We start from the raw sequence: 14,984 nt of genomic DNA on the forward strand, positions 1-14,984 counted from the left end.
GCTTCCTTGTCTTCTTTGTGTTCACTTGTACTTCCCTGCATTCTTGTCATTCTGGCTTTCTTCCAATCTTCTAATGCCTTCCTTATTGATTCATGGCTCTTTTCAGCCCTTTCTCTTTCCTCTCGTGCTAGCTCATCTTTTACATCCTCATACTTTGTGATTTCTGGATACAGCACGGGCAGTTGTCCAACTAAGTATCCGAGCCTAGCTTGAGTGTTTATGTGATATCCTGTCTCGCTCATATACACTCCTTCAGAAAAAGCTCTGTACTCATCGAATATATCTGCTTGCTCTTTTTGTCTTCGATGCATATCATGAATGTGTGCACCTTGGTGTGCTTAGATGTGGATTAGCCTTTGGATGGCTTTTTGCTGTTGATCTTGTTTTTGGCTTATTGAATTGAAAGCTTCTCCCCACTGACCCCTTGTTCTAGTTGTTGCTCTATCAATTGTTTCTGCTACTCATTCTGCTGACTTCTCCAATTGGAAAATGATTCTACTTGGTGACTCATCATCTGTAATTTAAGCTCTTTCTGTGCCCCTTGGTTTTCCAAGTATTGCCTGGATAGGTTATCTATGGCTTCTTGTAGTTGATGCATGTTCAAAGTGGTTGGGTCTTGTTCCTCTTGGTTTTGTCCTTCTATAACTTGATGAGCCGCTCTTTTTCTTTGCCTTCACTGAGGTAGAGGAGTTGCAACAGCATGCATCTGTCGAACTGTAATTGGAATGCCCACCTTTATCCATTCAGGGTCTGCCTCTTCAAACACTACCCCAGCCTTTTTACACAAACGGAATATGGTGCTTGGATAGCCTAACTTTCCTCTAGAGTCACTCTTCTCAGCAGCTTTTTGAATCCCTTGAGATATGAGTTCATGAACCTTGATTTCCCCACCTTTCATTATACATTGCACCATTGTTGCTCTCTTAAGGTTCACTTCTAAGTTATTTCCAGCAGGGAGGATGCTTCTCCTCACAATTTCGAACCACCCCTTGGCCTCCGGAAGAAGAACTCCTCTCTTTATAAATTTGGGTTTTCCATTGGAATCTCTGTCCCAATCTGCCCCTGGCACACAAATATCCTTCACAATCTGGTCATGATTAGGGCTATTGTCCATTCTCGATTGGTAGCTCTCCTCTTCAAAGGGTATGGCTCGCAACTTTAATATCCTCATAATGCTCATGGGACTAAAATCTATCATTACTCCTCTCACAAAACTCGTATAGGAGTCACCCTGCTTATCATACCTAACTGCATTAGCATAAAACTCCCTTACCATGGTTGCGCTTACTTTCGTGACTGGGTCAGTGAGGAGCTCCCATCTTCTCTTCTCCACCTTCTCCATGATTCCGGGACACTCAGTCTTCCTCACTTGGAAGCCTAGTTCATATATAACTTCTTTGTCAGCCATCCACTCATATTGCAATGCATGGTAGAAGCTTCTGAATTTCTTCTCGTCAAAGGGACGTTGTTCCATAGGTTCCTTCCCTTTTCTCCTTTTTGAACTCGATGATGCCATGGGTGATGGTTGCGGTTCACAAGATGAGGCTTATGAGAGTGTGTATGACTCTTTAGTGGAAGAGGGAGTGTATGGTGTGTATTTTGAAGGTGATAAATTGGAATGGAAAGTTATTGGGTGAAAAGGGTTATATAGAAGAGTAGTGAGTGCTTGAAGGGTGTAGATCAATGGTACGGTTTTGATAGTGGACGGTTGGGGTTTGGCACAAGGATCATCATATTTTTGAACTGATTGCATCGGTTTCCAAGATGACCCTTTCTCATCCTTGCATGGCAACATTTTCCAAGGGGTTCTCCTTGAAGACAAGTGTATAACCCCCCTAACTGAAGTGGCCGAACCTCCTTCCATTGGTTGTTCCATCAATCTACTCCAATCCCCCTTTTTTCATTTCCTATACAAGACAAAAGGAGTACAAAAAGTTAATTGAATTTTTTTTTTGTGGGAAGATTTAAAATATGAACTAGCTACCGTAAAAAATTTTTTTTTACTATAGATATGATCTTCAGGAAGACAAAACAACTGACTTCTTTAATGCTCATATATGCACATTGGTGACACCAAACTTAGTTTGTGATCATGTGGTGTTTAAGGGTTTAATCAAGACTCATAGCCCAAAATGACATAAGTTGTGTTCATGCCATCTTAATGTGCCTTGAACACCAAACTTGTTGTTCACTATATGTTGCATATAAGGGTTCTGTTAAATGTTTGTCAAAGTTGTTTTGAAATTCATGATCTTACTTTATTAACTAACACTAAAGAATTTAAAAGAAGGGATAAGAATCATGGGTTGCCTCCCATGAAGCGCTTCTTTAATGCCATTAGCTTGACGGTTGACCCTTGTTAGGATGGTTGGTGGTGCTTCAAATCCTCCCCTCTTGCAGTGTGTTTGTCTCCAGTGGCTTTGTTGAGAAGCTCCACATGTTCCAAGGATAAGACTTTGTTGATGATGTACACTTGAGGTAGCTGAGATAGGATGGTAGGAAGATGAGGTGGGATGGTTGGATAGTGAGCAGAGATCACTTCATCTCTTGGGGAGAAATCCTCTGTAGGGATCTTCTTGTTTCTCCATCTTCTGGGTACTTTCCTCCTTGTTTCTCTTGATGCTGTCTTGCTTTCTATAGATTCTTTCTTTAAGGGATCCTTGTTGCTAGCTTTGCATAACTCTGGTGGGCTCAGCTCCATTTGAGTTACCTCTGAATGTGGTTCTTCCTGAATATATGGCTTTCCAACCAATGGGGTTTCCAATTGTGTTGTTTGTGCCTCACTGCTTGTTTCTTGCCTCAATGCTTCATTATGCTCTTCTCTTGATTCTTTGTTTTCTTGACTTGCTTCTTGCCATGATTTAAAGACATTGAATGTGAGTTGTTCATCATGTATCCTTAAGATTAGCTCTCCCCGTTCCACATCTATAAGTGCCCTAGCAGTGGCTAGGAATGGCCTCTCTAAGATGATTGGATGGAGATGACTTTCTTCCATCTCTAGGATAACAGAGTCTGTGGGGAGATAGCAGCTCCCAACCTTCACCAGCACATTTTCAACTATTCCTATTGCTTGTTTTTGAGTTTTGTCAGCCAATCTGATAATTACATCAGTAGGAGTTAGTTCATTAATTTGGAGCTTCTTCATGAGGGAGAGGGGCATTAAGTTGATGCTTGCTCCCAAGTCACAAAACCCTTTGTCAATTTTTGTTTCGCCTATAGCACAAGGGATGTGAAAGCTCCTTGGGTCTTTTCTTTTTATAGGTAGCTGTGGTTGAATGAGAGCACTGCACTCCTTGTTCATCAGTATTGTTTGCCCACCTTTCAATGAACTCTTCCTGGTCAGCAGCTCTTTTATGTACTTAATGTATAAGGGCATCTGTTGGAGAGCTTTAATGAATGGTATGTTTACATGAAGAGATGCAAACATATCAAGGAACCTTGAGTATATTCTTCTTGTGTCACCACCTTTTAGTCTTTGGGGAAAGGGTGCATATGGGTTCAGAACCTCTTCTTTCTCCTTCTATGGAGGGTTGGGTTCCTGATTTCTCTCCTCATGCTTATCTTCTGGACTGTCTTGAAGATGTTTTGCTTGTGTGACTACTTTCCTCACATTCACTTCATCACTAGTGGTGATCACCTTGCACTCTTCCCATCTTACTTTCTTAGCTTCTCCTCTGGGGTTCTTCTCTGTATCACTTGGGAAGCTGTCAGTGGACTTAGAAATTTACTAGGATAGATACCCTACTTAGGATTCCAACCTTTTGATGGTATCTCCTTGGTTCTTGATGTTGGTTCGCACCTCATCCTTGAATGCTTTGTTGTCATGGACTTCCTTGCATAAACCTTCAAGTAAGGTTTCAATTCTAGAGAGTCTATCCTCATAGTATGATGGTGGGTTTGGGTTATAAGAGTGAGGGTGATCATGCTGGTTTTGATATGGGTGTTGAGGAGTGTGGTTAGATGGTTGTTGATATGATCTTTGTGATGAATGTTGGTGGACAGCATGGTTGTTAGGATTGTGATTTTGACATCTCTGATCTTGGCCTTGGTCTTGTTGGTTTCTCCACCCAAAGTTAGGGTGGTTCTTCCATCCTGGATTGTAAGTTTTGGAGTATGGATCATGATTTTGCCTTGGTGAATTACTAAAATAGTTGGCTTGCTCCCATTCACCCCCTTCCTCTGTGTTTATTCCTTCTTGGGTTGATGATTGTGTGGTGACTGCTGCAACTTGGTTCTTCTCTATTTTCTTTGTAAGGTTAGCTAGTTGCTTGGCAATAATCTTGTTCTGAGCTAGTAGTATATCAACATGGTTCAGTTCCATTACACCTCGAGTATTGCTCCTCTCAGAAGCATAGAAGTAGTCATTCTCAGCTACAGTCTCAATGACATCTATGGCTTCTTCAATGGTCTTCTTCTTGTTCAAAGATCCTCCGGATGAGTAGTTTACTGCCTTCTTTGATTCATACGAGAGTCCCTCATAGAAAATATGCAGCTGTACCCATTCATTAAACATGTCCGGTGGGCACCTTCTTGTCAAATCCTTAAACCTCTCCCACGCTTCGTAGAGAGTCTCGCCATCTTGTTGCCTGAAAGTTTGTACCTCAGCTCTCAGCCTGTTGATCCTTTGAGGAGGATAGAACCTTGCCAAGAATTTGTTCACTACATCTTCCCATGCTGTTAAACTCTTCTTTGGGAAAGACTCCAACCATTTAGACGCCTTGTCCCTGAGTGAAAAGGGGAACAAGAGCAATCTGTAAACATCTGGGTGGATGCCATTAGACTTCACGGTGTCACATATTCTTAGGAAGGTGGTTAAATGTTGATTTGGGTCTTCTTGGGCACTTCCTCCGAATGAACAGTTGTTCTGAACAAGGGTGATGAGCTGGGGTTTTAGCTCAAAGTTGTTAGCATGTATGGTTGGCTTTTGGATGCTGCTTCCACAGTTGCCTGGGTCTGGGTTGATGTAAGATCCTAGAACCCTTCTTCCTGGCTCAGCATGATTCACATGGCCATCTCTGGCATGGTTATGAGTTTCTCCTTCATGGTTATCCTCCATGATTATTTCAAAGAATTCCTCCTCTTCCTCTGCTCCAACAACTCTTTTGCCTCTTGCTTCCCTCCTTTTTCTAAGGAGAGTCTTCTCAGGTTCAGAATCAAAGGGTGTTGAAGCTCCGCTTCTTCTACCTGTCATACAACCAGCACAGCTCACAGCAAGAAAGAAATTCCAAAAATTATAATGGTTAAAGTGGTTGTTAGTGTGAGTGGTGCAAATTGTCAAACAGTTAGTGGGTTGGTGAACAGAATTGTAAATAATGCGAGAAAATAAAAGGGGAGATAAGGAAAGGGAAGAAGTAACTGTAACTGAAAGTAAATAGCTAAACAAAATAAACAAAAGAAAAAAAATGATCAATCTAGTGATCTTCCAACTTAATCATTATTGATTCAAAATCAATCCCCGGCAACGGCGCCATAAACTTGATGCATGGGAATTTGTCTCTCAACAAATTTCCTTCGGCAAGTATACCGAATTGTTGTCAAGTAAAAACTCACAATAGAGTGAGGTCGAATCCCACAGGGATTGATTGGTCAAGAAATTTTAATTGGAAGAATGCTCTAGTTGAGCTAAGCAGAAAGTGGATATAGAATTGCAGAAAATTAAATGGCGGGAAAGTAAATGACAGAAAATAAAGTGCATAATCTTAAATGGGGAATTAGGGTGATTAGCATGAAAGTAAATGACAGAAAGTAAAGAGAATGGGTAAGATCAGAAATGGGAAATCATTAGGTTCAGGAGGTGTTGCATTCTCCGGATCAAGTTCATTCTCATCTCTTCCGCAATCAATGTATTCATTGATCTCCTTGGCAATCTTAAGTGATTGAATCCCAATTCCTTGGCAATCCAATCTCTCTAAACTTGAACAATTGTCCAATTCCTTGATTTAATTGCTCATGAGAAGAGATGAGGTATGGTCACTGATTATACCACATGTATTTCCAAATCAAAGTGTTGGTAGCGTTACATGTCACTATACCCATCCAAACCCCAATTTGATCAAACATGAGAAAGCATTTCTAGCATGATCTCCTCATCCCCTTTTCCAAGGCTCAGAGGAGATCCAATTATGGAGAGTTTCTTTCCCAAGATAACAATCCAATTAGATAAAGATCGAAAGCTTTCTAGTAAGATCAAGAGAAAAGAAAGAAGAAGAACAATGAAAACTATGATTGATCCATCAAATTACAACAGAGCTCCTGATGAGCGGATAATTTGTATGCTTTTTGGCATTGTTTTTAGTATGTTTTTAGTATGATCTAGTTAGTTTTTAGTATATTTTTATTAGTTTTTAGTTAAAATTCACTTTTCTGGACTTTACTATGAGTTTGTGTGTTTTTCTGTGATTTCAGGTATTTTCTGGCTGAAATTGAGGGATCTGAGCAAAAATCTGATCCAGAGACTCAAAAGGACTGCAGATGCTGTTGGATTCTGACCTCCCTGCACTCGAAGTGGATTTTCTGGAGCTACAGAAGCCCAATTGGCGCGCTCTTAACGGCGTTGGAAAGTAGACATCCTGGGCTTTCCAGCAATATATAATAGTCCATACTTTGCCCAAGATTTGATGGCCCAAACCGGCGTTCAAAGTCACCTCAAGAAATTCCAGCGTTAAACGCCGGAACTGGCACCTAATTGGGAGTTAAACGCCCAAACTGGCACTAAAGCTGGCGTTTAACTCCAAGGAGAGTCTCTACACGAAAATGCTTCATTGTTCAGCCCAAGCACACACCAAGTGGGCCCGGAAGTGGATTTTTATGTCATTTACTCATTTCTGTACACCTTAGGCTACTAGTTTTCTATAAGTAGGACCTTTTACTATTGTATTAATCATCTTCGGATCTTTGGAACCTTTTTCTAGAGATCTTTTGATCACTTTGGGAGGCTGGCCATTCGGCCATGCCTAGACCTTGTTCTTATGTATTTTCAACGGTGGAGTTTCTGCACACCATAGATTAAGGTGTGGAGCTCTGCTGTACCTCGAGTATTAATGCAATTACTATTGTTCTTCTATTCAATTCCGCTTGTTCTTTGTCCAAGATATCACTTGTTCTTCAACTTGATGAAGGTGATGATTGACGCCCATCACCATTCTCACCCATGAACAAGGTGACTGACAACCATTCTTGTTCTACAAGCATCTGAGGCTTAGTGAATATCTCTTGGATTCCTGATAACACGATGCATGGTTGATCGCCTGACAACCGAGTGCTCGCCTGACAAACGAGCCAACCATTTCGTGAGATCAGAGTCTTCGTGGTATAGGTGAGAACTGATGGCAGCATTCAAGAGAATCCGGAAGGTCTAACCTTGTCTGTGGTATTCTGAGTAGGATTCAATGACTGAATAACTGTGACGTGCTTCAAACTCCTAGCAGGCTAGGGCGTTAGTGACAGACGCAAAAGTATCAATGGATATTATTCCGGCCTGAACGAGAACCGACAGATGATTAGCCTATGCTGTGACAGAGCATCAGGGACGTATTTTCACTGAGAGGATGGGAGGTAGCTGCTGACAACAGTGAAACCCTACACGAGCTTGCCATGGAAAGGAGTAAGAAGGATTGGATGAAGGCAGTAGGAAAGCAGAGAGACGGAAGGGAAGGCATCTTCATACGCTTGTCTGAAGCTCTTACACCAATGATATACATAAGTATCACTATCTTTATCTTTTATATTATTTTCGCTCATCACCATATCCATTTGAGTCTGCCTGACTAAGATTTACAAGATGACCATAGCTTGCTTCAATGCTAACAATCTCCGTGGGATCGACCCTTACTCACATAAGGTATTACTTGGACGACCCAGTGCACTTGCTGGTTAGTTGTGCGAAGTTGTGTAATGCCATGGAATTGAACCACCAAGTTTTTGGAGTTCATGACCAGGGATTATGAGAGTTGTGAAAAGTATTGTTCACAATTTCGCGCACCAAGTTTTTGGCGCCGTTGCCGGGGATTGTTCAAGTTTTGAGCAAGCTTTTGGTAACAATGCCAGGGATTGTTCTAGTATGGACAACTGACGGTTCATCTTGTTGCTTAGATTAGGTATTTTTTTTTCGAAATTCTTGAAGATGAATTCTAGAGTTTCATGATGATTTGTTGAAATCTGGCTGGCTGAGAAGCCATGTCTAATTCCATTGGACCGAGGTTTCAACTTATCATCACAAGAGCTTGATGATTTTTACCAATCTTGCTTTTGGAGCAGTGATCTGCTAAGGCTTGGCTGGCCTTTGGCCATGTCTAGTGTTTTGGACCGAAGCTTTCTTTGAAAGCTTGGCTGGCTGTGAAGCCATGTCTAATTCCTGGACCGGAGTCTTAGACTAGCATTGCACTGATTCCTGGAATTCTCATTAAGAATTTTGATACCTTTTCCCACTTAATTTTCGAAAAAAATCCAAAAAAATTATAAAATCATAAAATCCAAAAATATTTCTTGTTTGAGTCTAGAGTCTCATCTTAAGTTTGGTATCAAATGCATGTTTTTGTTATATTTTTCGAATCCATGCATGTATTTCTTTGTTTTGATCTTTGAATTCTTTTGGCTTGAGTGTTTTTGTGTCTCATATAGTGTCAGTAGTATACAAACTGCTAAGTTTGGTGTCTTGCATGCATTGATATTTCATTCTGGTTGCATTTTGATTATTAAAAATCCAAAAATATTTTTAATTTGTGTCTTTTCAAGTCAATGATACAAAGAATTGAAGATTCAGAACATATTGCAGAGGAATTATACAGAAAAAGCTGAGCATTCAAAAATGCCCAGTGAAGAAGACAGACTGGCGTTTAAACGCCAGCCAGGGTACCTGGTTGGGCGTTTAACACCCAAAGAGGTAGCATTTTGGGCGTTAAACGCCAGAATGTATACCATTCTGGGCGTTTAACGCCAGGATGGTGCTAGGGGGAAGATTTTGTTTTCAAAATCAATTTTTTTCAAGTTTTCAAAGTTTTTCAAAATCAAATCTTTTTCAAATCATATCTTTTCAATCAAATGTTTTCAAAATCAATTTCTTTCCTTTTTCAAAGATACTTACTGTTCATACCCTGACCGAGCTCTCCAAACTCGGTAAAGCTGATAGAAGGCCCGACCTCGACCCAAGGCCCACGTTCGAGGTCGGACCTCGGACAAACAGGCCAAAGAAAGGCCCGTCAGAAGGAACTAAGCCCAAAACCTAAAGGCCGAAAGGGCCTGGGAAAGGCGGTTCCGCAAAGATAGAGATAAATCTCCCAAAAGATAAGATAAGATAAGAATATCTTATCCAGGGATGATCGCAGCCAACTACTATAAATACACTGGAGCACCCAGGTATAACTCATACTCTAATTCTACTTGATATCTGCTTGGACCCATGCTAACTTAAGCATCGGAGTGTCATTGCAGGTACAACCCCCCGCCGTTCAGCACAACCAGCTCGGGTCACAGACCCCCCACCTCGGGCCTTGCCAGAAGACCGAGCTACACGTTTCAGGTAACCCTCGGAACATTGGCGCCGTTGCCGGGGACCTGGAAGTCATCCCTTTACCATGGCGGACGACCCTCCCAACAATAACCACGCTACATCAGAACAAGAAGAGGAAGTTGACACCGGAGAACGGCCGGACAGCCCTCTATCACCACGCACTCCAGGAGGAAACAAACAGAATCGCCCAAAGACATCACCCCCAGACAAAGATCCACAAAATCCCGAAAGAGAAAAAAGTTCGGAGATTCTGGAAACAGTTCGGGCACAACAAAGCCGGCTGAGACAACTCGAAGAGGACGTAAAGAAGCAGAAGGAAACTGAACAGGATCTGAGAAGGGAAGCTCGCAAACGCAGGGAATTGGAAGAAAAACTGCAGAAGATAGAGGCCAACCTAAAAGATCGGATGGAACACGGCACCACTCCCGAAAGCAACCATGATCCCTTCACACAAGAGATCATGAAAGAGAAGGTACCGCGAAACTTCAAACCACCAGATATGGACCTCTACGACGGCACCACCGATCCAAGTCATCACCTCAGCAATTTCAGAAGCAGAATGTACTTAGTCGACGCCTCCGACGCGATTCGATGCAAAGCCTTCCCCACCACTCTCACTAAGTCAGCCATGAAGTGGTTCGACAACCTGCCACCAGGATCAATCTCCAGCTTTGAAGACCTAACCAAAAAATTCTTAACAAGGTTCTCTATTCAAAAGGACAAGGCAAAACATGCCCCCAGCCTACTCGGGATCAAACAAGGCAACCAAGAAACTCTCAGAGAGTACATGGAGCGATTCAACAAGGCCTGCCTGGACATACAACACTTGCCCACGGAAGCAGCCATCATGGGATTAGCAAACGGCCTAAAAGAAGGACCGTTTAGCCAATCCCTATCCAAAAGATACCCGACCTCCTTATACGAAGTACAAGAACGGGCAGGAAAGTATATCAACATGGAAGAAACCTCCCAGCTGAGAGACTCTTCCAGGAAGGAGTCAACCTACCCGCCCCGAGATCGAGATCGGGAACAAAAAAAGAAAGAAGAATCCAACTCGGACAAGCCACGAAAATACCACAGCTACACTCCCCTCCGAGTCTCCCTGGTAGACGTCTACAGAGAAGTATGCCACACCGAGAAGATCCCACCACCCAAACCTCTGAAGCACAAGAGAGCAGGAAGAGATCGGTCCGAGTACTGCGAATATCACAGACTCTACGGCCACTCTACTAACGACTGCCACGACTTAAAGAATGTTATAGAAAAGCTAGCCAGAGAGGGAAAACTCGACAGATACATAGCTGAGAAAGGAGAAGAAACCAGAAAGAGAAGACGGGGAGATAACGAAGATCGGGCCGAGCAAACACGAACCCCGCGAACTCCTGAAAGGCACATACACATGATAAACGGAGGTTTCGCAGGGGGAGGGACATCCAAATCCTCACGGAAGAGACACCTCAAAGAAGTCTACCATGTCCGAGAAGACAGCCCCTTACCCGAGTTACCTACTATCTCATTTACCCGAGAAGATGCTCTTGGAATAATACCCGGACACGACGACCCTATGGTGATCACCATCATCCTAGCCAACGCCAACTTACATCGAACCCTGATCGACCAAGGAAGCTCAGCAGATATCCTGTTCAAAGCAGCCTTCGACAAGCTCGGACTCGAAGAAAAAAGAGCTAAAAGCCTATCCCACCGACCTGTTTGGACTAGGAGATACCCCGATCCGCCCCTTGGGATACATCTCATTACACACTACCTTTGGAAAAGGCGAGCAAACCAAAACACTAAACATCGACTACATTGTAGTCGACGTCACTTCAGCATACAATGCCCTCATCGGACGACCAACCCTAAACAGACTAGCGGCTATAGTCTCGACCCCACACCTCTGTATGAAGTTCCCTACCGCAAAGGGAATCGCTACCCTAAAAGGCGACCAAAAACTAGCACGACGATGCTACAACGAAAGTCTGAGCCTAAAAGGGAAAGAGGTCAACATAATAGAACTCGGGCGAGTCCAAGCCCGAGAAGATCTTCGGCCACAACCAGAAGGAGAGACCAAAAAGATCCAGATCGGGAACACACCCGAGAAAGTAACAAACATAGGGGCAAACCTCGAGGCAGGCCTAAAGGAGGAACTCACAACCCTCTTAAGGGAGAATTCCGACCTCTTCGCCTGGAAAGCCTCCGATATACCAGGCATAAGCCCCGACCTGATGTGCCATAAGCTATCAGTATACCCGGGATCCCGACCTGTCCAACAAAGACGCAGGAAGCTCGGGCCCGAACGCATGCAAGCAATAGAAGAACAAGTGCAAGCACTACTAGATGCAGGGTTCATTAGGGAAGTAAAGTACCCCCTATGGCTCGCAAATGTGGTCCTAGTGAAGAAGCCCAATGGAAAATGGAGGATGTGCGTCGACTACACGGATCTCAACAAAGCCTGCCCCAAAGATCCATATCCACTACCGAACATCGACGCCTTAGTCGATGCCGCTTCGGGCTACAGATACCTCTCCTTCATGGATGCATACTCGGGATACAATCAAATCCCGATGTATGGACCCGACCAAGAAAAGACCTCGTTCATAACCCCAAGGGCAAACTACTGCTACGTAGTAATGCCCTTCGGGCTGAAGAACGCAGGGGCAACCTACCAGAGGCTAATGAACAAAGTGTTCTCAGAACACATCGGGCTACAGCTAGAGGTGTACGTCGACGACATGCTAGTAAAGACACAAGAAGATAGAAACTTGATCGCCGACCTCAGCAGTATCTTCGACACCCTCCGGAAACACAACATAAGACTTAACCCGACAAAGTGCACCTTCGCCGCAGAAGCCGGGAAGTTCTTAGGCTTCATGCTGACTCAGAGAGGCATCGAAGCAAACCCGGACAAATGCCAAGCAATACTCAATATGAAAAGCCCGACGTGTGTCAAAGAAGTACAACAACTAAATGGGAGACTAGCCGCCCTATCAAGATTCTTGGCAGGATCAGCGATAAGATCACTCCCTCTCTACTCACTCCTAAAGAAAGGGAAACCCTTCTCTTGGACCCCGGAATGCGAAAAGGCCTTCCAAGAATTCAAGGAATTCCTCGGGCAGCCACCAATCTTAACCCGACCTCTAAAAGGGGAAGAGCTCGTACTATACCTGTCGGTCGGACATCGGGCAGTCGCCTCGGCACTAATACGAGAAAATGAGGAGGGCAACACCCCATATACTTCGTAAGCAAAGCACTACAAGGGGCCGAATTAAACTATCAGAAAATAGAGAAATTCGCCTATGCACTAGTGTTCACAGCTCGGAGACTCCGCCCCTACTTTCAAGCCCACACCATCAAAGTCCGGACAAACCAACCCATGAGACACATCCTACAAAGACAGACATGGCAGGACGAATCCTACAATGGGCGGTGGAATTGTCCGAGTTCGACCTCCACTATGAAGCCCGGACTGCCATAAAATCTCAATACCTAGCCGACTTCGTCGCAGAATACACTGAGACCCCGGTAACCCCACTCTCATGGAATCTGTATGTCGACGGATCCTCAAACAAAACAGGAAGCGGGGCCGGTGTTATACTCGAAAGCGATCAAGGAACACGGATTGAGCTATCCCTAAAATTCGAGTTCCAGGCCTCAAATAACCAAGCCGAATACGAAGCCCTACTAGCGGGACTAAAACTAGCCGAAGAGGTCAGAGCAAAGAGGATCACGATCTTCAGCGACTCCCAGGTCGTCACATCACAAGTAAATGGAAGCTACCAGGCCAAAGACCCTACTATGAAAAAATACCTGGACCAAACACAGGCGCAATTACGACACTTCCCGGAAATACAAATCCAGCACATACCCCGGGAGCAAAATGCCCGGGCAGACGCCCTCTCAAAACTTGCTAGCACCAAGCCCGGAGGGAACAACAGAAGTCTCCTCCAAGAAACTCTACAATCCCCCTCCGTGTTAAGGGAGGAAGAAATACTAAATATATCCGGGCAACAACAAGGATGGATAACCCCCATACTCAACTATCTGAAATCGGGAACTCTCCCCGCCGAAAGAAAAGAAGCTAAAAGGCTTACAAAAGACGCCCAGAACTACACGTTAATCCACGACGTATTATACAGAAGAGGATTCTCAAACCCCCTCCTGAGGTGCGTCCCGACCACAGAAACAAAGAGCGTCCTCGAAGAAGTCCACAAAGGCATGTGTGGGAACCATCTCGGAGCCCGGGCCCTGTCCAAGAAAATAGTCAGAGCCGGGTTCTACTGGCCGACCTTGCAAAGAGACGCGGCAGAGTTTGTGAAAATATGCCCCCCCTGCCAAAAACACGCCAATTTTCACAAAGCACCGCCCGAAGACCTCGTAAGCATCACCGCACCATGGCCCTTCGCAAAGTGGGGACTCGACCTACTCGGCCCATTCCCACAAGGACCGGGGCAAGTCAAGTACCTCATAGTAGGGGTCGACTACTTCACAAAGTGGATCGAGGCTGAACCCTTAGCCACTATTACGGCTCAGAAAAGCCGTAAATTCCTATACAAAAACATTGTCACGAGGTTCGGAGTCCCCTACTCCATCACAACAGACAATGGAACACAGTTCACAGACACAAGTTTTCAGAACTTGGTGGCCGAGCTAAAAATCAAACAGCAGTTCACATCGGTCGAACACCCGCAAGCCAATGGACAAGCAGAGGCCGCAAATAAAGTCATCTTGGCCGGGTTAAAACGAAGACTCCAAGAGGCCAAAGGGGCATGGGCCGATGAACTCCCCCAGGTATTATGGGCATATCGGACAACCCCGCACTCTACAACAGGAGAATCCCCATTCCGACTAGCCTACGGAATGGAGGCAATGATTCCCGTCGAAATAGACGAAGGATCACCCAGAACCATCTTCTACAACGAAGGAGGCAACCCTCAGGCACAAAGGGAAGAACTCGACCTCCTACCCGAGGTCCGAGAAAGAGCCCGAATCAGAGAAGAAGTCTTAAAACGACGAACGGCCCTCAGATATAACCGAAAGGTGATAAAACGAAGCTTCTCCACTCACGACCTGATTTTAATCCGAAACGACATCGGAACACAAAATCGGGAGAAGGAAAGCTAGCCGCAAATTGGAAGGGGCCCTACAAAGTAACAGAAGTCTTAGGGACAGGCTACTACAAGATATCCGACCTAGAAGGCAATGAGCTGCCCAGAACCTGGCACGCCTGTAACCTAAGACGATACTACAGCTAGAAAAACTTAACCCGAGGTGTACTCTTTTTCCCACGAGGGTTTTTTAATGAGACACCCGGTTAAGTAGGACACCCGACCTAGTCAAAGGGTAAACACTTTGTACATATTCTTCTTTTTAATACTAATCAAATTTCTTTATTTTCTCTTTCTCGTTATAAAGCATATCCTAAAAGTACCCCACCAAGGCGCATTAATTTATGCTCGCAAAACGCAAAAAATCATTT

Source organism: Arachis stenosperma, chromosome 5, assembly GCF_014773155.1.
Source record: "Arachis stenosperma cultivar V10309 chromosome 5, arast.V10309.gnm1.PFL2, whole genome shotgun sequence".
Taxonomy (NCBI): domain Eukaryota; kingdom Viridiplantae; phylum Streptophyta; class Magnoliopsida; order Fabales; family Fabaceae; genus Arachis; species Arachis stenosperma.